Source organism: Staurois parvus, unplaced genomic scaffold (assembly GCF_062004578.1).
Source record: "Staurois parvus isolate SC_StPar_1 unplaced genomic scaffold, SC_StPar_1.0 ptg000058l, whole genome shotgun sequence".
In the NCBI taxonomy this organism is placed as follows: domain Eukaryota; kingdom Metazoa; phylum Chordata; class Amphibia; order Anura; family Ranidae; genus Staurois; species Staurois parvus.
The window spans coordinates 673,932-697,347 of NW_028317854.1; the positions used below are offsets into that span (position 1 = coordinate 673,932).

At 42.8% G+C, this 23,416-nt stretch overlaps 1 pseudogene; it reads right to left on the minus strand.

Moving 5' to 3' along the window:
- Nucleotides 1–690: 690 nt before the first annotated feature.
- The window catches only part of LOC149469841 (multidrug and toxin extrusion protein 2-like), a 90,320-nt pseudogene continuing 67,594 nt past the window's right edge, over nucleotides 691–23,416 (minus strand).

The following is a 23,416-nucleotide window of genomic DNA, read 5'->3' on the forward strand; positions in this document are numbered from 1 at the left end:
TGTAACTCTCCGCTCAAATTTCTTATTGCTTTTGGACATCCCATATAGTCATGAATAGCCTGCTCTGTGTCCCGTGATGTATTCCAGGCAAGTATGCTTGTCTGGAAATGATTGGCTAATTTTCATTTGTTCTCAGTATGAGCCCAGACATAAACAGCCATATTCATCGCTAAATTATGCTCATAAGTTATGATTTTTTTTCAGGTTTACACACCCTTACACTCATGTTTGGTGATCAGATGACTTCCTAACAAATAATCATAACACTGAGAGTGCAGCAAAAATTTGATCACCGTAATATTTACTTTTGGTTCAATAGTACAGACTGCATTTTGAAAAAACGGGAGACCATTAAAACAATGAAAACACAATCTGATAATAAAAACTTTACTAAACTATTTGTTCTTGACAGAGTAATGGCATTGTTTATAACTGAAAAATAACAGTTGATCTGAAAAACCTCTACTGGCCTACTTGCATTTTGTTTCACACTTTTTTTTATACATATTGTCATTATGAGCATTTTGGAAAAAGCTGCATTATATAATTTTGGAAAACGATACATTAAATAATGTACTTATGTACAGTATATAGGGAAAGGTTTTCTGGAACTGGCTGTAATGGGTAAATTGTTCTGGAAACACAGCATACTCATTTGAGTGTGCTCATCAAGGTTTATTAGCTCCTGTGTTATCGTTTGATAGTAATTAGTTTAATAGTGATACCAATCATTAGTAAGCTAATGGCTAGAAGCAATGCTAGTCCCTTCCGGACAATCAGCTGTTTAGTGGGGAGCATTTCACCTACAACAAGATATAAAGAAGATATTATTATATAGTTATACTGTATATCCACAGATATCTGTAGGTGAGTCTCATATACCACATTCTCATTCTCTTTGACAACACTAAATTACTGTATGACATTTGTTACACAATAACACAAAGATTACCTTTCCCCTTTTGTTCTAAATTTCATATCAGCATGCATCTCTGCATGCTGATGTAAAACTGACTGACATGTTGTTTTCCAAATGTTTTCTGCTTCATTTACTTTTTATGAAACCTGGGATCTTGCTAGATCTCACTGTATTGTAATACTACACATTCAGTTGTGATCTTCCGTATGTGCTTTGCGGAATTCCATTCATTTGCTCGGCATAAAAGAAAAGCTTCTACTCGAGATCTTGGGGAAGTGTTTAGGTAGGTATGATTGTTTGTTTCCTCCTTATTCAGGTATACAGGTTTATAGAGTAGGGAAGGGATTGGTAGGCGGGGGGTCCTTTACTAAATTATAACATATGTTACACAATAACGCAAGAGTGTTGCAAAAAAAAACATGCTTGCAGCATTAAATATTTCTACTGTATTAGGTCTGGAAAGCAGATTTATTGGTTTTCTGTGCCTGTGTGCGACTGCATGTGCGTAGAAATATAAGGCCTTGATAAGACAATCTTTACAAATGGATGGGCGGTATTCATATTGAGGGCTTTTCTGCAGCTATCAGAAACTTTCCTTTTGTAATGAGTCACCTATCTTTGCTGTGCATTTGTGCATCCTGTTCACCACATGAGGTACCTTGGCAACAGAAAATGAGCATGTCTTATTGAGGGTGAGGATGCACTTATTCACAGTGTGAAACCTTTTCTGCAGTATTAAAGCACATACACGAGACTACCAACAGACAAATATAAGTGAAGCAATTTACACCCTGTTCCAAATTATTATGCAAATTCTGTTTTAGTGTCACAAAGATTAAATATTTTGTTTTTCAGTTTAACTCATGGATGGCATTGTGTGTCAGGGCTCTTTTGATCACTGAAAACAATCTCGGACACCTGTGATAATTAGATTGGCAGGTGAGCCCAAATTAAGGAAAAACTACTAAAGGAGGGTGTTCCACATTATTAAGCAGAGCACCATTTTCAAGCAATATGGAGAAGAAAAAGGATCTCTGCTGCCGAAAAGAGTGAAATAGTTCAATGCCTTGGACGAAGTATGAAAACATTAGATATTTCATGAAAACGTAAGCATGATCATCGCACTATTAAGAGATTTGTGGCTGATTCACAGCACAGACGGGTTCGTGCAGATAAAGGCACATTGAGGAAGATTTCTGCCAGATCCATGCATCGGATCAAGAGAACAGCTGCTAAAATACCATTACATAGCAGCACACAGATATTTGCTGGTGCCTCTGGAGTCCCACGGACATCAAGGTGTAGAGTCCTCCAGAGTCTTGCAACTGTGCATAAACCTTCTCTTCGGCCACCACTAACCAATGTTCACAAGCAGAAATGGCTGCATTGGGCAGAAAAATACATGAAGACTAATTTTCAGACAGTCCTGTTTGCGATGTCAGCAAGGCGGTGGTGGAGTCATGGGAACAGAGCTGGTTGGCCCCTTTAGGGTCCCCAAAGGTGTAAAGATGACCTCAGCAAAGTATGTGGAGTTTATGACTGACCACTTTCTTCCCTGGTACAGAAGGAAGGAAGAACTATGCTTTCCGTAATAAAATCATCTTCATGCATGACAATGCACCATTTCATGCTGCAAAGAATACCTCTGCATCAATGGCTGCTATGGGGATAAAAGGAGAGAAAGTCATGGTGTGGCCTCCATCCTCCCCTGACCTCAATCCTATTGAGAACCTTTGGAGCATCCTCAAGCAAAAGATCTATGAGGGTGGGAGGCAATTTACATCCAAACAGCAGCGCTGGGAGGCTATTCTGACATCTGGCAAACAAATTCAAGCAGAAACTGTCCAAAAACTCAAACGTTCAATGGATGCAAGAATTGTGAAGCTGCTATCAAATAAAGAGTGCTATGTTAAAATGTACCGTGACCTGTTAAAATGTTTAAAAAGTTAAACTGTTGTTAAAAGTTTGATTGAAATAGCTTTTGATTTCAGTAAATATGCTGCAAACACAACAAATGACAATTTTCAGTTCTTTACAACCTATAAATTGTTTTGAAACTTACTGTGCGTAATAATTTGGAACAGTGCATTGGAAGTTTTTTATGTTTAAAAAAAATACTGTTATCATTAGGAGGAGGTTTGTTCAATAAAATTTGAATTGTACTCTTAATAGATGATAACATGAGAATTATGCTGACTGTTATATACATCAATTATTTAGGTAAATGAGAAAAATATCATTTGCATAATAATTTGGAACAGGGTGTATATGCCTAGAGCACTGTTGGATGCGCTACACTGGGAAAATTAAGGACCTAGTGATCAAATATCAATGTAGTGTAAATACCCCATCAAGAGGGAACCTGGAAGTAAAGCCTGGTACAGTACACCAATCTCTCCCAATGTGCTTTTGTGCTCTGACAGAGGGATTCTCCCCACCAGAACACACTAATCAGCACTCACAGCCATTGGCTTTGAGTAGTGATCAAATGCTGGTTTTCCAGCATGTCCCTTCAACAAAAACTGTCCTTAGGACAGCTGTACACATGGTCCAAATGTCAGCTAGTTCCTGCTGAATCGACTGATAATCGGAACATGTGTACCTAGCTTTAGGCACAAGTGAAGATACTTGTAACTTATTTTGTCTAATGACGGTGATCTTTTGTGCCTACTTTCAGGCTTTTAAATATGTTTGTCCCCAATTACCTCTGAGCTGATAAAGTATTTAGTGCTTTTTTTCTAGACTATGAGATTTTTTTCTGCCTGGAGTTTGGCTTTATAACAAGAAACTTGGAACATACACCCTCGGTACCCAGGCCTACCAAAGTCACTAAAGTAAAATAAAAAGTACTGATATATCTAATATATTTAACTTACCATTTTGCACTAAGCCAAATTCAGATTTCAGAACATCTGTTTGTAAACATTGGGTTCAGGGACATTCACTGGTTTCACTCCAGCTCTTATTCTAGCCTAGCAAAGTGAAATGTATAATTAGGTGCAATCAGTACACATAATAATCCATTGTATATTACGTTTTAAAGGGGGGAGGGGGAGAACATATTTAATGCAGTAGAAACATTTAAAAGATTATAAATACCCTTTTTCCTCTTTCATGAGTGACCACATACTCTCTGTTCTCAGATGCATAAGGAGCTTATGGAGGAGGGGAAACAGCATGACACTAAACTTCCCAGTGAATGGATGTGTTGGGAGGATGAGGGGGAGTGTGAGCAGAAGTCTGAACTTTTCAGGAGACCCAGCTCCATAAGGAATTTATGGAGGGGAAAAAGCAGCACGCTGAACTTCCCAGTGAATGGATGTGTGGGGGAATGTGAGCAGAAGTCTGACCTTTGCAGGAGAGCAGGCTGAGTTCCAGCACAGCTAGAAAATTTACCACACTGTGCTCTGTTTAGTGTGGTCAGTTTTTAATAGGAAAGCAAAGGGACTGGCAGGATCACCAGATATTTCACACAAAAGGAAGGAAATGTTTGGTTTACATATTCTTCAAAGGTAAAAAAAACCTACTGCCTTAAGAACCACTTAAAATTGTATCTAAACCCAAGAACAAAAATGTAATATATTGTGACTAACCAGTACATAGATTTGGTGGCTGAATTAGATTTTCTTTTTAGGCAAATTACATTATCAACATCATGACAAGGTCAGTTCATCCAGTGCCCTAATAGTGGTGCACACTCTGTCCTGCCAAAAAATATGGACCTAACACTGGTGAAAATGCCCAGAATTGGTGTGAGGAAAAACAGGGACCTTGATCAGCGGTGTAACTGGAAGGAACAAATGTCCTTGTGTCGGTAGTGTCACCATAAGGAAAAAATGTCCCTGCATCAGTGGTGTTGCTGGAAGGAAAATATGTCCCTGCATTGGTGGTGTCAGTAAATGGAAAAATGCGGCTGCATCCTTGTTGGAAAAATTACATCACTGCTGCATCAATGGTGTGAGTCTGAGGAGAACTAGTATAGCATTTGATTCAGCAGGATAACGAAAGGGAGGGGAGCTAAAAGATGGGTGTGTGGGTGCTTCATGGGTGTACTTAACTAAACAAGTCCATTCCTAGACAGTCTGGCTCCATTAGCCGTGTCTGCCTGTTCAAATCAAAGCCTAGACAGCTTCACGACATGCATTAACCCCATACAGCCTGCTACTGGAAGAGAGTGCTTACCTAGCTTGTTATCTCTTGGTCTGATCTGGCGTGAGAGCAGTCTTGTCTTCTGGCCATGTTCAAATGCTGTGCCAGTCATAGGAGGGCTGAGGTTGTTGCATGGCTGTGTTGAAGTATGGAAGGTGGATTAGCTATATCAGCAAAAAAGGTGCTTGTACAGAGAAAGGTGTGTTTTCAGTGGGCACCCTCCTCTCTTCTGCTCACAGGCTGTATTTGGAGGAAGCGGAGAGCAGAATACCCCCTCCAGCAGCTTTTGAGTCTCATTCTTCTTCTGACCAGGATTACTGTCACTCCTGTCAGAAAGGCAGCTGGAGAATGGAGTGGCAGCAAACAGTGTGACATTGCCCACAAGGCACAACCCCCCCCCCCCACTCATTCTTGTCTCAGCGCTGATTATCAACAAATAAAGAAAAATATATGTCCTTGGAACTTCCTGTGTACTGAACTGTAGTCTTAAAAAAAATCTTATCTTTCCTAGCTACTTTATGTGAACTGTAAAAACAAATTCCCTCTGTTCACTGCTTTTCCATACATAAAACAACATGATTAAAGCCATGAAAATTTTCATGAAATGGTTTGAGTAGTGATATTGTCAGGGCTCCCGGTAAGACCAGAGATGCGTGAACTGACACAGGGAAACGCAGGCTCAAGTATGGTGTAACAATATAATTTATTAAGGGTTATTCACAAATATAACGCACAATATTACAAAACCAAACCTCCAACTGATAACGGAATGTACACAGATAAGAGCAGTCAGGGCTGGTGAGGTGGAGTGGTCAGGCGGGCTGGGTCAGGAATCATCGGGCAGACAAGACACAAAGGAGTAGGCAGAGCGTAGTCAGACGGGCCGGGTCAGGAACAATCAGGCAGACAAGGTACCAAAGGAGCAGGCTGGAGAGTGGTTAGGAATAGTCAAGGTCAGGACAGGCGGAGTTCATTCAGGGTCAGGATCAAGCAGAATTAGGAATCAGGCAGAAAGCAGACAGGATGCAGGTACAGGGGCTCATGGGATACATACACCAAGGCACTGACTGCAGGTCTGGCCATTCCTTAAATACACCTCCTGCAATCAGCCTCAGGTGCAATCAGCCTTCTTGTTGCTGAGAGCACCTGCTGGCCAGCCCTGGTACTGCAGCCCACAAGGCAGGTGAGTCCCACCACCATTGGCAAGTCCATTCCTTACAGATATGTTTAAAACCAAGTGACTCTTCATACTGTCAGGAAGTTTTTAGAGAAAGGTGACCAGGTTGGTTTGAGCAGAGGTCCGGAAAGTTCCCACAAACAGTTGACCCATCTTAGCAAATGGAACATAAACATTTATATTTTGGGTAGATACCCAAACTTTGTCATGCACATAAATAAATGAGTGATCTGTGATCTCTGTCAGTGGGCTTCTTGCAATATTCCCGAGCCTCCTTCAATGAATCAATCAATTTCTCTCTATTCTCTTGTAAAGTGGTTAATCTGTTGGTAACAGCAGGAATTGGAGTTGAGATAGGGTGATCAGGAAAAAACTGGATAAGAAAGAAAAAAGGGCTTTGGAAAATGGAGTCATGTTTAGAATTGTTATAAGCAAACTCAGCCGTAGGAAGATAGTTTACCCAGTCATCCTGAAGCTAACAAAACATCAATGGTACTGCATCGTAGGTACAAGTTTGATCGGTACTCTCAGTATGACCATTAGACTGAGGATGAAAAGCAGAGGACAGATTAATTGTAACACCTAAAGTTGAGCAAAAGCTTTTCCAAATGTAAACTGTACTACTTTGTAAGACACCACATCATAAGGAATGCTATGTAGTAAAAAGACTTCTCGAACCATCAACTCAGCAGTTTGTTCAGCAGTGGATCGCCCTTTAGTGGTATGAAATGAGCCATCTTAGTGAGACAGTTGACGACTACCAAGATGTTGGGTATCGCTTTTGTGGGAGGAGGATCAACCACAAAGTCCATAGATATTGACCACCATGGTCTTCATGGAACAGGAAGTGGTTGGAGTAACCCCTAAAGAGAAGATTGGGGTGTCTTACTGCATGCACAGGTCAGACATGAAACCACATAGCTCTTGACACTTTTCTTATAACCAGGCCACCAAAAAGAACATGAGAACATTTCTTCTGTCTTAGAGACCCCAAAATGCCCAGCAAGTTTACAGTCATTAACCAATTTGAGGGCTTCTACCTGAACTGATTCAGGTACAAAGAGACGAGTCTGAAAGCTGTTTTTGTACATGTAATGTCCTTAGGAGGATGATTGAGAAGTGGGTCATTCTTATACCCCTCTTTGAGAAGATTAAAAAATGGCTTAGAACTTGTGGCTCTTAGACAGTTCTTATTAGGCAGGATAGTACGTTCAAAGCTGCTTTCCTGGAGAGGCCCAGACAACATCTGTGATAAGGCATCAGCCTGCCTATTCCTTTATCAAGGGTAATACAAAATAATACAGTTGAATCTGGAGAATAGGGTCCAGCATGCTTGTCTAGATGAAAATCTTTTGGCAGAGCAAATAAGTTCTACATTTTTTTGATCAGGTAGGACAGTTACAGGATGCTTAGTCCCTTCCAGCAGATGCCTTTGCTTGGAAAATGCTTCCTTAATTTCTTAATTGCCAGCAACGTCTTATTTCCAATGTCATAATTCTTCCCAACTGAAGACATTAATTGAGAGAAATAAGCACATGGATGAAGCTGCACCTTTTCTCCAATTCACTGAGAAAGGATAGTTCCCAAAAGAGAATCCCTAGCATCAACTTCTATGATGAAAATAGCTCAGGATTAGGATGTAAGTATTGGAACAGAAGTGAGAAGAGTCTTTTGTTTACTAAAAGCAGCCTGTGCTTTGGGTGAATACAAACAGGGCATCTCCATATTTGTCAGCTGTGTAATTGGAGCATGTGCAATGTCGGGCATGTGTGCTTCTTTGTCAATCCCACAAAAGAGCTTGATAAAGGAGCGCACATGCCTGACACAGCATTGTGGATGCTTGGAAATGCATTGCTAGTTCTGGTGACGAGATCAAGCTAGTGTTCTGGTCCACATATGTTCCATGCCTCACTTCAGAGGGTGGATGGTTCTGACTGGCATCCTAGCCTCTGACAGCTGAAGACATGAACTCTCTATGGTGTTTCTCTCCCCAGAGACAAGCAATAAAGTCTCGGAGTTGTTATGATGAGCCTTCCTTTCAGTTTTACCATCTCTGAGTTTTGACAAATTTCTCATTTAAGTCCACACTTAGAGGCACTTTCCCTTTTCTTGTTTTTTTGCCTATTAGAGCCTGCTTCTTGCTCCAGGGATCAGCTAGCCCAAGGACTTAGAGGACTTTATACATCTTTTTTACTGGACTTATTGAATTTATTTTTATACTATTACCGGTTAATTTTCTTTTTATTGTACAAGGTGGGCCAATCCTTTTGTGCCTAATCCTTTGCATGGTTCTACTTTCCTAGGGGCATGCCAATCCACCGCTGCTTTTATCTTATCGGGATACATGTTCCATCCTTCAAGAGAAATGATTTATTCCAAGAACTGGATCTGAGTTTGTTAAAACTCACATTTCTCCAGTTTGATGTAAAGTTGATTCCTCCTTAGTCTTTTGAAGAATAGACTAACAGATTTTGCAAAACATCATTAATGAAATGTTGAAAAGTTGCAGGAGCATTACAAATTCCAAAAGCCATAACCTATGACTCAAAGGGGTTTATTTACTAAAGCTGGAAAGTCCAAAATCAGACTCCCTTCTGCATAGAAACCAATCAGCTTCCAGGTTTCATTGCCAAAGCTTCATTGAACAAGCTGAGGTTAGAAGCTGATTGGTTTCTATGCAGAAGGGAGTCTGATTTTGGACTCTCCAGCTTTAGTAAATAAACCCCAAAATGTCCACATCTGGCTCTAAAAGCAGTTTATCATTCGTCTCCATGATGAATGCAGACAAGGTGGTCTGTAAAAACTTTAGCAGAACAGAATCGTAACAGCATTTCTATAATCAAGGGAAGTGGATGGTGATTTTTAATCATGATTTTGTTCAAATCCCTGTAGTCGATACATGGATGCAGGGTGGAGTTCTTGTTCTCGACAAAGAATAAAGCTGTTCCAGCAGCAGAGGTTGAGTGTCTAATAAAACCCCTCTCTAAATTCTCATCAAGCCATTTCCTGAGTACATTCAGTTCAGGTTCTGATAAATACAGCCAAAGGGTATTTCTACTGATCAGTATTTTTTATCACAAACGTCCTGGGAACTCATGACACTGTTGAGGCAGCTTGCTGTACGATTGGGTAGTTACCACAACCACTCATTAATCCCTGTTCAGTGGAGGATTTGTTTGGCAAGACTCTTTACAATGTTCTGTGCAATGGTCGGACATACAATTTACAGTTTGTGTCCCCCAGTTGATAAAGGGATTATGGATAGAGAACCAAGGAATGCCCACGCTGATAGGGAACTTGGGTGATGTGATCAACTGAAAGGTGATAGTCTCATGATTGTCATCCAGAGTGTGACATTAAAGAGGGATGGTCTCATGGGTGACAGGTCCTAAAGATAAAGGAGAGCCATCCACAGTTTCCATATCAACATAGCAGAGCAAGGGATTTGATGACTCTCACGGATAAGTTTAAATGAGATGACAAAATTAGATGATAAAGAATGAACTTTTTTTATTCTTGAATCAAAGAAGAGACGGACTGAGAAATTGAGTTAATTTGTTCAAAGACTGTAATGTCATTTGTTGCAGTTGTTCTTTTAAATATTGGGACAATTAACTGCGTAAAGTCCAGAGTCTCCACAATGAAGACACAAGTTCTCTGCATGTTGTCTTTACCTTTCCTGAGTAGAAATAGATCTTTTAATAGCATCCACATGCATTGGTTCAAAAATGTTGGAAGTGGAAGAACTTTTATACCCTTCTGTGTGAACCGAGTAGTAGAAAAACACATGTGCCCATTACTTCCTAGAATTCCTAGTCTCTACTTCCTCCTTTTTGTAATCTCTGATCAATTCAAATGTGTAATTTATTAAAAGCTTTGAGATCATTGGGATTTTCTACTCTGGCAAGGATGTCTTTTACTATATATTTTTGCATTACTGGATCCCAAGTGGTATCTGAAATCAAGCATTGGAATTCAGTTGTGTACTCAGCGATAGAGCATCTACTCTGCCTTAATTTGTGCAACTTTGCCTCGTTAGTAGTGCAACACTTAGGAAAACTTGATCCATAGTTGTTTACAAAAGAATTGGAATTATCCAGGTTAGAATTGTCGTGTTCCACATAAGGGGAGGCCCAGACTAAGGTTTCCTCAGAGGTTGACACTAAACAGCACCTTTTTCCTCTTGATAGCAAATAAAGCAGGTTGCATCTGAAAGTATATGCAGTATTAATTAATGAAATGGCAACGGTCTGCATTGAACTTGGGTGGTAGAGGCAGTGTTAGTATCTACAGTAGTAGTATCTGAGTAACGTAAGTCCCACAATTGTCTATGTAGATCAAGGATATCGTCTTGTAGCCCTTTCACCTCAATTTGTAAGAACATTTTTCCTGGTGGTTAACTCCAAACGCTTTATGCTGTCCTACTAACAGTTAGAAGACAGCTAGCTGACAAAACTGACAGAAGCAGCATTGTGCTTCATTCCAAAACTGAATTTACTTCTGTGAATAGTTCTGTAAACTGCAATACAATCACAAACTGAAATTAACTGGTTCCCACCCAGCCTATTCTACAATGACAGCCAGGCGGGACTGCTCTCGTTCTGGGAGAACGTATGACATATGACATCCTCCCATTCTTGTTGCGGATATATTCTCCCTCAGACACAGCACATCTCTGGTCAGGGTAAAGAGCCATTGAAATTAGCTCTTTACCATGTGATCAGCTGTGTCCAATCACAGCTGACCACATGTAAACAAATACCGGTTATCAGCATCACATTGATCTATTAAGAGTTCTCTATCTAAGGCTTAGCCTTGCATAGTGATGTGGGGCTGCAAACCTGAGCTGATCGTAAAGATTTTTCTGTGGCTAGGATACCTCTCCATGTGTATTGTTTCACCTCTCTGGAAACTTGAAAGATAAAACTGTTGATCTGGAGATTCCAACTTACTCCTAGACTCATTGAAGGGGCAGAGGATCGACACCTAAAACAAGGTCTTTTCATTATTTAGCTCTGTCATCTGCATGAACCGCTTCCGTTACTGAGCTTCTTTTGAATGCCACCTTGTGTAGTTTAAGATTAGATCCTGCAAGCATCTCCCTAGCTCTCTGCAGGAGACTGACTGCTTCAGCTTCAGTAGGCACAGATGTAAGTCCATCATCTACACAGAAATTTCTTAAGATGAACTGTTTTAAATCTTCTCCATACTCACTCACTTCCTGCTTAACTATCTCTCTTAGACCATCAATGGCTATGGAAGGTGAGTGAACCTGGCACTAGACATGGAACTATCTGGAATCTTCCAGCCTCATGACAAACGTCTGTCCCCATGCTACCATACCTAGATCCTTTCATGCCAGAGGAAGCCCTCATTTCATATGAGAGTCTTGGGTCTAACGGTTGCCTCCTTTGAGGCTTTGTCATATGGCTATTTCACTTCTGACTGCTGCAACTTAATATTTTGGCAGCATGGGACAAACAGACTTGGTCCTTGGACAATCCCATATGTTTGATTCCCAAAGCCAGACTCTCAGTAGCATGGTGAATTTTCAACCCAGCACTGAATACAGGGGAGTCTTTTGAAGGTACCAGAAATTGTGCCACATAAAAGTAAGTGGACTTGATCTTCTCTTGGGCAATACCACATATTCTAGCCCTGTCAGACATCCACATTTAAATTTCAAGCATGGAAAATTGGCAAGCACACTTTCCCATTTAATGGGCTGTCTATCCACAGTATTTCAAGCATTTTGCCACAGGTGAGGAACACTGGACATGAATCAACAACAAACTGGTTGGATTTTTCACCAGGTCCAGGGACCATTTGGCATTCACATTTGATTCTCTGGTGATGCAGTGTGATCAGTTCAGCCTGATCTTCACCTTTTCACCCCTCTAGATTTTCCCCTTATCTGCTCTGCAGGATTGAAATAGAGCAGAGGTGGGCAATTAATTTTCCCAAGGGGGCACATGAGAAACTAGGATTGTTGTTGAGGGCTGAACTTAATTCTAGAAATCAAACACTTGGCAATAGGAATAATAGGAAGGAAAAAGTCATGAAATAGGTCTCTTTCAAACAGGCAGTCAGAAGGGGTGGTAAAAATGGATGGATGAGCTGCAGTTTTACTGCCTCCCAGCTGCCCACCTGACCTGTAAAGTAACAGCTGGACCGGGCTGTGCACAGGCCACAGCTGTGGCATTTTGAACTCGAGCTGCAGAATTTACACTTCTTGCCAAACTCACCCATTAAGTTTAAAGGAGCCACCCCACAACTGCATGCACATGACTGCAGCATGGTAGTGCAGATTATAGCGTTAAATCAGGCGGTGAGTAGGTGATATAATACCTCCTCACTACCTGTCAAATGCCATCTGGAAAACATTGACTAGAAGGAGATTCAGCAGATTCTGACTTAGAGTGAATAACTGTGCAGGACTCCTGGGGCTTGCAGCGTGCAGGAGTTAACACAGGAAGAACTTGGCCAGGCAGCAGAGTGGCAGGAGAATATCGGGACATCTCCTAGGCAATGCTCTGCAGTGAGAATCAAGCCTCCCCACTGTATGATCAGCTCCTCAAGCTCTGTCCTCCCAGTTCTTGCTGCTCTCCACACAGACATCTGTCAATGTGCCTCTCTGAGCCTGTCAGCTTCATCAGTGATAAAGCTGACAGGCTCAGAGAGGAATATGGACAGTGGAAGCATTAAGGGACTAGGGACAGCCAAAGGATCAGCCATGGCCCTGGAGCAGCAATTCACCCAGGTCTGAGATAAAGGCAATTTCTCAAGTTAATTGCACTGAATTGGCCCAGGAGGATGTGGGCATACTCAGACTTCTGGAAGATGCTCTGTGGACCATTCCTGGATCATCTTGACATTCTGACCCAAAGGCCAATGTTGTGTTCTGCTTCTTGGCCTCTGCCTTTAATGGAATGGCTGTTGAAGCCACAGTCCTGAGGGGCAGGGACCTTTTAGATGCAGTCATCCCCACCCTCTTAAATGATACGATATTAACTTCTGAAAAAGTCTACCATCACTCCTGGAACGCATACTTTATTGGTAGGAGTCAGACAACATTCATTCTAGAAAGCATTCTGTGGGACATATTCTGTCTTTCCTCCAGTCTGGTATGGATTAGCATTAGTGATGGGCTGAACACCACCTGTTCGGTTTGCTGTTGAACATTGGAACCTAACAAAAGTTTGATCGCGAACTGGGACAATTCACTAAGCGGTATCATACCGCATCTGAGTATATGGTAAGATACCGCACAGCTTCTAAAATACTGCATGAGTTATATTATTAAGTCATGCGGTATTTTAGTAGTGAAAACATTCTTTAGAGTTCATTCACACTTGTGTGACTTAAAAATTGTGCGATTTTCATTTAGGTGTGACATTCATGCAACTTTGGAGGGTTTACATTGAAGTCTATGGCCCTCAAGTTGCATGAAAGTCAGACCAAAGTAGTGCAGGAACTACTTTGAAGTCACTGCGCCTTGAAGTCACACAGATATGAATGGTTCCCATTGTGAAACATGGGGTGCGACTTGTCATGTGACTTTGGACCCCAAAGTCGCATGACAAGTTGCACAAGTGTGAATGGGCTCTTAATGTTTCAGCTGTCAGTGGGGTTCTCTGCTGATAGCTGAATGTAAAAAGAATTGCCAAGATTGCCCAACAATTAATTTTTTTTTTAAACTACGTGGGATCCCCCCATCAATACCAAGCCCTTCGGGTCTAGTATGGATTTTGAGGGAACCCCCTCATCAAATTTTTTCTTTTAAAAATGGTGTTGGGGTCCCCTCCAAAATCCATACCAGACCCTTATCCGAGCGTACAGCCTGGCAGGTCAGGAAAGGGAGGGGGGGGGCACTCTCTCATCCTCCTGAACCATACCAGGTCACATACCCTCAACTTGGGGGGTTGGTCTTCCCCATAACCGTGGCTGGTGGTTGTGGGGGTCTGCGGGCAGGGGCTTGTCGGAATCCGGAATCCCCCTTTAACAGAGGGCCTCCAGATCCCCCCTTCAATATGTGAATGAGTATGGGGTACATGGTACCACTGCTCATTCACAATAAAAAAAAAAGCATAGTGTAAGAAATGAGAGTACAAGTCCTTAATAAAAAACAAAAATTTAAAAAAATGTCCCCTGAAGTAGATCCAACATCAATCACGATGCCCGCTGCTACCACCGACCCAAAAAGGAAAAAAAAAAAACGCTCTGCTCCCAACGCTGGCTTCCGCCGTCTGACAGCTGTGCTGGGATGACAGTTTTTAAATACTGTGATTACATCACAAAGGGGTGGGGTCACTCGGCCCCCTGTCATGTCATCATGCACTGTGATTGGTCAAAGCATGCACCTGACCTGTGGTCAGGTGCATTGCTTGGGCCAATCACAATGCACTGTCAGGGTGCAGTGGATTGCGAGTCGTAGTAGGCGAATAGCCCGCCAAACGCCCTTAGCTTTCATGTGTTTGCTAAACACATGAATGGCCGATGTTCAAGTTGAACTTACGTTCGACTCGAACATCAAGCCCAACACTAATTAGCATCTGGCTTTGAGTACTATAAAAGGCCAAACATGGGCTTGGCCTTTCTGTTTCGGAACTTTGACCTCTTACCACTTAGTTAAGGTCTTTGTACAGGGTACAGCACATATTCCTTCTTCTGTGTGCTCTCTTGTGTCCCCTTGGGAGCTACGAAAATAATTTCCTTGTCTGACCTTACTCGCAAGGTGGCTGTTCTTGCTATCACCTCTGTGTGAAGGATCGCTGAGTTAGTAGACTTATCCTGTAAGGAACTTTGTTCCAAGAACTAAGGCCTCTTTCCTTCCAAAGATGGTTACTTCATTCTACCTTACCAAGACAATGTCTTTCCTTCCTTATGTCCTGCTCCAAAACATTCAAAAGAATTTTCTGTACACTGTTTTGATGTGGTGAGCACCGTGAGAATTACCCCTCAGTTACTGCCTCTTTTAGATAATTGGATTCAGTCTTTGTGTTTCCTAAGGTTCCCACACAGATCTCCCTGACACCGGCACCCCTGTTGCTAGGTGGATCAGATAAGTTATTATCTCATTTGATGCCAATTTCAGTTGTAAGGCTGTCAGGGAATGCACATATCTATGCACAGGCGCAGAACCCCTGTTAGCCCTGCTCATGGTCGATTGGTGAATGTGCGTGTGTACGATCGCGCACACAGGTGTGCAACAGCTCATTGGCGCCAGGCGGGCTATTTAAGCTTGGCTAGAGCCTTGCATTAGTGCAGTTTGGTCTAATACTCTTGAGCACCCGTGCATCCTGTTACCTGTGATTCCGTTGCTGATCTGATCTGTTATTGTGCCTTACCTGTCACAAGTTAGCCTGCAGTTTCTTGTTTGTGTTCTTACCTCCTTGCTGCAGTGCTGTTCCTGATCCCTTTCACATGTGTTTGTCTGTGCTCACCTATGGACGTCGTCTGCTGTTCTCTGGGTTTTATTTCCTTCCCTTCCATCACTTTCTGGCCCGCCTCCTTGTTTGCCTGCCTATATAAGACATGCTCAGTAGTCTAGGGCACTTTGCCTGAGCAACTTCTTAGTTGTCGGAGCTCCTGTGTGTTGCTATTGCCTGTATCCTGCATTAACTACTTGTGTACCGACCCCAGCTTTGTTCTCTGACTTTGTTTGTTTTCCGCCTGTCCTGACCTTGGCTAGTCTATCAGATTTCTGTTTGTCTCCTTACACTGTACTCTGCTCCCGTGAGTGGTCTCCTCATCCTCAGCTGGGTGTACCTGGGGGCTGCAATCTGGTCCCAGCTTGCTGCAAGCCCATCCCCACAATCAGGGGCTCTGGTGAAGAAGCAGGCTGGGGCTTAGACTTCGCGCCCTGGGGAACCCCAAGTTGTCTATCTACAAGGGCTCACTACCACAGGTGCTGACATTACCGACCCCTGGCCTGCTCTTTGACTATTCTTCTGCCTGCCGTTTATGCTTACTCTGCATGCTAGTTGCCGACCTGGAAAGCCTGACCTTGCCTTACTTTGCTCCTGCACCTGAACTGGCTTATCCTTGCCAGTATCCTACTCCTGCACTTTTGCCTGCGTGCCATCTACCAGTCTGCTCCTGCACCTCTGCCAGAGTGCCATCTGCCAGCTGCTCCTGCACTTCTGCCTGTGTGCCATCCACCAGCTGCTTCTGCATTCCTGACACACGTCAACATCCATCCACAGAAGTCCTTCCAGGCAATCGTGCACCTCAGTGCTCTGGCACTCCCTGTTACTCTACCAGGGCCCCTGAGCCAGAGCTGCAAGGGAGGCCTTCCTCTGCACTTCAGGTTCTACCACCAGGTCCATTACAAAGGCACTGCAGCTGCTCTCTGAATCTGTCAAGCCTCTCTTGACCATTTTGTTGGCCTGTTGGGCTGTATGCTGTGTTGCCCACCCTTCAGTTGAACTGCTTTTCAATGTCCTAGTCCAAATAATTAAAGAAAAACATATTCAAAGAGGCGCTGGTAGCTTTAGACTTTCACATATTCAGATGTAGGAAAGCTTCAGAAAAGCTCAAAAGCTCTGGCGGGGCAGCTCCCAGACAGCAAGTCCCCATTCAGCAAGCACCCAACAGTAGCTCAAATCATAAAATTCAAAAAGAAGTGCCATACCAAAATAGGCTAAAAGAGTCCATGGTAATTTTAGTTGTTGGTAAAAAAGTCATTAAAGAAAACAGCCAAAGCATTTTGAGGGCAAAATCACTTCCCCTTCGTCAAGGCTCAACACAGGATAAAACCTGGATGTACCCAAAAAACAGTGACTTCACAGATCTATATTAGAAGCTGTATTGAACTGTATGCATGGTGTAACAACTTCACAGCAGTTTCTGAGCAGCAATAGTCTGGTGCCCTTCTGCATTTCTATGCAAATGTAGCACCCTCCTAGTTAGCTAGGGGGAGCTAGATCCTAATTATTAGGCAGAGGCTGAGTAGCAGCCTGGTGCAACAGTCAGGGGTAAGTCAAAATTAGGTCAGGGTTGAGAGGCTCTGCAGACCAGCCCCTCTGGAATTTCCCCCTGCTCTAGAACTTTGGAAAAAGTTCTAGAAGCCGTGAGTGGATTTGAGTGGCTGGTTTGCACTCTTAGGGGATCCTGGCCAATCCCCAACAGGAGGCATGGCAAGGGGCAACATTTAAGAGTAGCTGAGCCTGCTCAGCAGCAGGAGAGTTTGGGTGGAAGAGAGAGAGAATGATGGGAGGCTGGTGGGGGGCCTGGGTGGAGAAGGGCTCACCCGCAAGCAGAGGACCTTGGAAGGCTGAAAACTTGGGACTTCACTTGCTCCCTGAGAGAGGACCACCTGTGAGGCAGGGAAGGAGCTGCCCAGCTAGAAGACCTGGTAGCAGCCATCAACCCACCATCAGCACAGGAGTGGGACCAAGTGAGTAAGCCTGCACCCCCTGTGCAAGTAAGGGGAAAGGAGCACTCTAGTGGTGAACTGGATTTACTATCTTACCCGGGACAGTTTTACACCGTAGTGGCAGGCACTGGATCCCCTGCCCAGGGATTCACCCAGTACATTTGGATGAGGAGAGGAGTCATTTGAGGTCTTGGGTGGTACTTTAGGAGATGCTGGCTCTCCAAAAGAGAAACATTGCTGTAAAGACTTGTACATAGTTGCTAAGGACTTTGTCCTCTGTTGCCATTTCCCTTGGGCATCCCATACACCCCTTACCCCATCCTCAACTTCTAAACCCCCTAATAAAACTTCAAAACAAAGCTCAAGGACTGGTTACGGTCTCCTAATGCAAGTCTGAGTGAAGGAAATGCATGTTGCCTGGCAGTGCAGGCTTATAGGGGGACCCAAATCTCCTGCAACTCCCAAGGTGGTAGTGCTACACAGGGAATAAAGAGCCTACTGTATGTCCCATACTTTACAACTAAGAAAATGGGATTATTGCCTTACCAGCAAAATCCATTTCTTGGAGTACAGTATGTGAAACAGGATAGCTGGAAGTGGGAGAGATTTTATATTTCTGCAGTCTTCTGACACTGTGTCCCACACTGTCTCAAAGAAAGGGGTTTTAATGGCAAGTCAAAAATCAAATTTTCATGGCTCATGTACACGGGGGGTTGGAAAACTCTTCTGAGCGATGAAAGTTTAGCCGCGTTTGCATACCGCGTTTATGAGCGTTTGTGATTGGAAGCATTTTTAAAAGATAACCTCAGGAGACCTTCCCAAATGCCCAGAATGCACTGAAAAACAGTAAAAAATTAACTATTTCAGACATTTTGAGAGAAAGCAGAAGCAGAGAGAGCAGTATGTTTGAAATGACCTGTCTTTTCTGGTTGTATTCACCATGGATCCCATCATGAGCATAGTGTGGCATGTTCTACCATTTTTTCCTTCATGCCAAACCTGGAAACTGACTGTGCTGGTGTACAAAAAACTTGAGTACCTTCAAAACTCTTTGCATGCATTTTTGATGAAGAAAAAAGGCTCTGGGCAGCATCTGGACATGGAACAGTTAAACACTTCTAAATGCAAACGCTTATAAACGCATTTACAAGCGTTTGGCGTTTGAAACGCCGGTAAAATCTACTCCTGAATGCAAGTTTGGTGCATTAAAAAAAAAACGACTGTAAACTCAACTGCCTGTGTATGTGGACACATAGGAAAACATTAGGGAGAGTTCAGGGGCTGCTGAAAAAAAAAACACAGAAAAACTCCTGAACGTGAGTTTATCAGCTGCAGTGTACACGGGCCCTAAGAATAAAAAAAACACATGGCAAAATTTTATGAATGCATTATTTTAGCATGGAAAGGGAAGCCTCATTTGCTCTCAAGTTACTTATGTACCTATTACCACAACTGAAAGAAAATACTGTTCTCGGCTTTTTTACGGTCACTGTTAGTGTACTTAGTGCTACTCCTAGTTGTATTCCTGCCTTTCCTTATCCTATGACTGTAGTAGAAGATTCCATAACAACCAGTCTTCACCAACAGAGTTCAATTCATCTGATATTGCTGATCTAACAATTCATAGTAGGCACATAGAAACATTTCATACACATGTGCAGTATATTCTTGCCATATATGCAGTTTGTGTTCTTACCTATAACCCCAAGCTTTGTTTGAAACATCAGCGATAATCCTACTGGAATCCCAATGAGGTAATAACCAACAATATTTGTAATTGCACCAATCTTTTGCCTTCCTGTTCCTCTTAATATTCCACTGCAAGCTGTCTACAACAGAATATTGAAGGTTAAATATCCGACATATTTACCCTAGGATGAGCTGCAAAAACTGTGTAGCACCCTATAAATAAATAAATGTTTTCTTGCATAGATTATCAAATGAAAGACCAAGATTTTCTCATCCATTGAGGGACACATCAAATTCAGAAATAGTTTGTTTATACTGCCGCCTATATGAGGTTGAGACACTGGCACACAGAAAAGTTGCAAGCCAGCCTCCATAAAAACCCCATTCTACCTAGCATGCCTTAGTTTCTTGCTAGTATAGCAGCTATACTGCTTGGTTTTTCCTCAACCTAGCTTTGGAGACCATACCCAGACCTTTGTAGACTCAATATGCAATGCTTTTGTGGCACTTTGCAGACCAAAATGTTATGCTTAGCTGTGGAACTTTTTCCAGGTCCAGAGATGTGGCAGAAGTAGGGGCGGACTGACAACTCATGGGGCCCCCGGGCAATAGGGGATCATGGGGCCCCTGTGTCCTTGCCCAAACTCAAAAAAGCCTATGAAAAAGGTACCAGGGGCATCTTATGGGGCCCCCTAGTGACCCTGGGCCCTCGGGCAGAGCCCGAGTTTCCAAATGGTCAGTCCGCCCCTGGGCACAACCCCAAGTGTTACCCTGTTTCCGCAGCTCCACTTTGTGAGTAATTTTCTCAACAGTCTGTCTCCATTTTTGAGCCACTACAGTCTCCTGACATTGACTGAGAGCTCATTCACACATGCGTGGTGCGGATTGAAGCTCAGGATTCACAGCTAGCATACAGTAGTTGTTCACAGGTTCACTTCAGGTTCAGGACAGGATTAGCTCAGCTCTTATCCTGTTTACAAATATTCTTCCATATATATGTGAACGGACACTGATTTACAGGTAATTGATTCATAACTTATTGATGCACTGCATATTGATTGCCCTGCATCTGGGTGGATCAGCCTGCTGCTTCATGGCTTATGGTTGGGTTTACTAGAACTCCCTCAGCCCACAGGGCACAAAGCCAGAGATCAACTAACCCCTCTGAAAAGCCTTTGAAGATGAGCCCCCACTTCTACAATTGGGTTGAAGTTTTAACATGCAGGTGGGTCCTTAGGTAGTTTTCCTCCTTGGCATTTGGGTGATCAGGATGCCCTTTTTAGCTTACAGGCCAACCTCCTGTCTCTGCCCATCACAAAGCAGTGAAACTTCCCAGGGTTATCTGCAACCTGGAACTCCTTGTCCCTGTCTAAGTGGCAATTTGGTTTCTGAAGTTGTATCCCAGCTGGACTTCCACTCCTTTTTCAGGAGAATCCTATATTCTTGGGTACTATTGAATCCCTTGTGGTATCTACTACACCATAGCATTCCTCCTCTACAGAAGAACTCAATGACCTACACGGCTGACTGGGAACAGTTCTGGCTGTTCCCTACCATACCAAGGACCTAGAACCTCAGAATCTTATGCAGTGCTTTTTGCAGTGCCCTAGTGCTCATTTCTAGCATCCCAATGGTGGAATCCTCAAATGACATTATGCTGAAGAGGGTCAAATTTTTAGACATGAGCAATCTGAACCATTCTGAAGCGGATAGTACCTACAAGCTTTGAGTAGATAGGGCCTCACAGGTGTCTACCATTGGTGGCTCTGATATCAACGGGCAAGGCTGCTAAACTTGAACTCTCGATATACACATTACGTACCATTGTACCCTTAATTAACAGGGGGTTTTCTGTCTTTCTTCTATCATTCAGGAGTCTGTAGATGTTATACCCTCTTAGCATAGTTTTCCTTTCTCTAGTAGCATAGTCCTTCTCAACCCCATTCTTTTTTTCCTGGGGGCCTGGGCTGCAACCTATAAATGAATGAATCCAGATGGTCTATATGGACCAGGATGTTCCTAGCATGACCCATCAGTTTGAGTAAATGAGGTGGTCTCTTTCCCCTTCCCAGGGGTACTCCCCTTGCCAGGGTATCCCCATTCTTGAGATGTGAGTCTTGTTCTCCAGAACAGTTGGCTTTTCCTTTCCAACTTCACCTCCAGGAATGTTTGGAAGTCCTCCTTATGACAGAGCAAGTGGCATGGTCCCTGCGTTGGACAGTGCTGAGTGCACTACTCTTAACCACACTGTCTTCTTTACATCCGCCATCTGACTGTTCCGGTAGTTAGCACCAAAGGCAGACGTTTGCTCAAGAAACCGCTGCTGGTGGGCTCTGGATTCCCCCTGATTCTCAGCATGCAGAACATGCTGGGATTCTACTAACTTTGCCTGTTGTTGGGCATAGAGTAGGTGAGACCTGATCATCCAAAGATTAGTTTTTTTCTCAGGCTGTTGGTCAGGAGATTCTTAGAATCATGTTCTGTGCTCAAGGTTAGGCGAGTCCTCTGTCAAGCCCCAGAGACACCTCCGGGTGATAAAGTGGATGTTTTTTGTTTACCATCTGATGTTCCCTTTCACCAGTCTGAGGTTGAGGTATGCTCTTCCTTCCTCTCTATCCTTGTAGGGATACCTTTGGTGAACCCTACCCTCTTTTTCAGTTAGGCTGACTTTATTGCTGATACCCTTACACTATTGTCTTAGAGATGTTAGCTATTCTTTTGGGATATTAAGCTGCGAGTATTCTTACATTCTACACATGTACAATATATCTCATTGAAAGGTTTGTTCCCTGGCAAGACAAAATTTTTCTTGTCATGAAACTTTTCTTCTCTGCAACCTAATGGTTAGGAGTGTAAGGCTAGAGCCTTTATATGTAAACCAGCTGGTCTTTTTCTATAAATCTGTTTTGTCCAAGATTTCCTCTGGGACCTATTCTCCTGGGGACTTGTCTCTGGGTTTTTAACTGTTGATCATTTTACGCTGTTGGTCTACTTTGGGTAGTTATGCTGTTTTCAACCGTTCTGGTGGATTTTTGGTTTCATATCCTCTCACAGGTTCAAGCTCAGCATTCCTTTGGGTTTAATCATTCCCTTTGGGGGTGATCTCTGCACTAGTCTTGAGCATCAGGTTGATTCTCTGTGACCTTCCCTTGATTGTTGGCAGTTTTTCCTATCTTGCAGGGGCTTTGCGTTATCTGGTTCGGATGTAGGTGTTGACCCTTCAGATCAGTTCTGAGCTCTCCCCCTCCCTAATCTTTGTTTTATGATTTGCTCTTTGTACTGCTTTTCCATAAAACTGAGGCATGTTGGGTAGAGGAGAGGTTACACTTATCAGCCATAACAATATGACCACTGACAGGTAAAGTGAATAACATTGATTATCTTGTTATAATATATGGCATCTTAACACCTTCCCGTCCGGCCTATATCAGATTGGCGTCATAGGACGTCTTGTCAAAAGGAGCCGCTCACGCAGCCGCGGGGCCACAAAGCTGTGCGATCTGTCACCAGCTGTGTCCACGGGATACAGCCAATGACAAATCACTACACCGGCCCATTGCCAGTGTCATGTGACCGCTGTGATCAATCACAGCAGATCACATGTCAATTGTATACAATGGATGGCTTCCTATCATGCTATCCATTGTATACAATTGTGTTGTTAGCTGTGAGTGGTCAAAGCAGTCACATGGTACAGACAGGGCCAATCACAGCCCATCTGTATCATGTGATGAGCTTATTAATCAGTTTCATTCAGTAACAATGGCTGCAAATATCAATGAAATACATTGGTATTAGCAATCATAATGTGTAAAAAAAAAAAATCCTGATCACTTGCCCAGAGTAGTTCAATGTTACTATGATAACATTGTATTGCTTTGGTTACAGTGTGTTGAAAAAAAAAATTCAATTATCACTGTCACCAGTCAGTGTCCCTGATCACCGCCATGCCAGTTATATAATAATGCAGAACTGGACCGGTGATAATATGAAAACATTTTTTTTTTAAATTGTGATTTTTTTTTTCATTTGTACATTTTCCAAAAAATTGTAACAAAAAATTACAACCTCCAAAAACTCACCATGCCTTTTACTAAATACTTCG